The 1,800-nt window shown below is 51.8% G+C and overlaps 1 non-coding gene across 1 annotated transcript in view; it reads left to right on the top strand.

Annotated features, from left to right (window-relative positions):
• The first annotated feature begins 268 nt into the window (after positions 1 to 268).
• LOC145747089 (small subunit ribosomal RNA) overlaps positions 269 to 1,800 on the top strand; it is a 1,810-nt gene continuing 278 nt past the window's right edge. The window contains exon 1 of the ribosomal RNA XR_014281837.1: positions 269 to 1,800. This exon is cut by the window's right edge and continues 278 nt beyond it. This is a non-coding gene — a ribosomal RNA (small subunit ribosomal RNA).

Raw genomic sequence — 1,800 nt, 5'->3', positions numbered from 1 at the left:
ACGGCCTCGGGCCGTAGTTGCGGTGGCCGGTGCGCACGCAAGTGATAGTTTTCTCGGTTCGCTTTTGTTGGGCGTTCCTGGTGTTGTATGCAAACGCAGCCCGCGCGCGGCTTCGCCCGAAAGGGCGTCTGGCCGGTGTCGACGGCGTCCAGATCGCGGCTTACGCCGGGTTTGAGGAGCTAAGCAAAAATAGTGATTGAGTAATACAGTGCGATACCGCGACGGGGAAAGCGAAAGACTCCGTTCGCGTATTTTGTCGGCCGATAGTTACCTGGTTGATCCTGCCAGTAGTCATATGCTTGTCTCAAAGATTAAGCCATGCATGTCTCAGTACGAACTTGCGTACGGTAAAACTGCGAATGGCTCATTAAATCAGTCGTGATTCATTTGATCGTAAATTTTACTTGGATAACTGTGGTAATTCTAGAGCTAATACATGCAAAAAGCGCCGACCTTGCGGGAGGCGCGCCTTTATCATATCAAAAACCTGCCGGGCTTCGGCTCGTCTTGTTGGCGACTCGGGATAACTTTGCTGATCGCACGGTCTTGCACCGGCGACGGATCATTCAAGTGTCTGCCCTATCAACTTTCGTCGGTACGGTATCTGCCTACCGAGGTTCTTACGGGTAACGGGGAATCAGGGTTCGATTCCGGAGAGGGAGCCTGAGAAACGGCTACCACATCCAAGGAAGGCAGCAGGCGCGCAAATTACCCATTCCCGACGCGGGGAGGTAGTGACGAAAAATAACGATACAGGACTCTAACGAGGCCCTGTAATTGGAATGAGTACACTGTAAAAATTTTAACGAGTATCCATTGGAGGGCAAGTCTGGTGCCAGCAGCCGCGGTAATTCCAGCTCCAAAAGTGTATATTTAAGTTGTTGCGGTTAAAAAGCTCGTAGTTGGATTTTGGGCGCAGGCGTTCGGTCCGTCGCAAGGCGTGCACTGTTCGTTCTGGCTTTACCTCCGGTTTTCCGTCGGTGCTCTTGACTGAGTGTCGGCGGCGGCCGGGACGTTTACCTTGAAAAAATTAGAGTGTTCAAAGCAGGCGCTTCGCCTGGATAGTGTTGCATGGAATAATGAAATAGGACCTCGGTTCTTTTTTGTTGGTTTTCGGAGCGCGAGGTAATGATTAAGAGGGACGGACGGGGGCATTCGTACTGTGCCGTTAGAGGTGAAATTCTTGGATCGGCGCAAGACGAACGACTGCGAAAGCATTTGCCAAGAATGTTTTCTTTAATCAAGAGCGAAAGTCAGAGGTTCGAAGACGATCAGATACCGTCCTAGTTCTGACTATAAACGATGCCAACTAGCGATCGGGGGGCGTTATTTTGACGACCTCTCCGGCAGCTTGCGGGAAACCAAAGTCTTTGGGTTCCGGGGGAAGTATGGTTGCAAAGCTGAAACTTAAAGGAATTGACGGAAGGGCACCACCAGGAGTGGAGCCTGCGGCTTAATTTGACTCAACACGGGAAATCTCACCCGGCCCGGACACAGCGAGGATTGACAGATTGAGAGCTCTTTCATGATTCTGTGGGTGGTGGTGCATGGCCGTTCTTAGTTGGTGGAGCGATTTGTCTGGTTAATTCCGATAACGAACGAGACTCTGGCTTGCTAAATAGTTACGCGGCCTTCCCGGCCGGCGTTTAACTTCTTAGAGGGACTAGTGGCGTTTAGCCACACGAGATTGAGCAATAACAGGTCTGTGATGCCCTTAGATGTTCGGGGCCGCACGCGCGCTACACTGACCGGATCAACGTGTGTTCGCCTTGGCCGAAAGGTCTGGGTAACCCGATGAAC

The sequence above is a fragment of the Corella eumyota genome, chromosome 3, assembly GCF_963082875.1.
Source record: "Corella eumyota chromosome 3, kaCorEumy4.1, whole genome shotgun sequence".
In the NCBI taxonomy this organism is placed as follows: domain Eukaryota; kingdom Metazoa; phylum Chordata; class Ascidiacea; order Phlebobranchia; family Corellidae; genus Corella; species Corella eumyota.
This window is presented reverse-complemented; position numbering and strand designations above follow the sequence as displayed.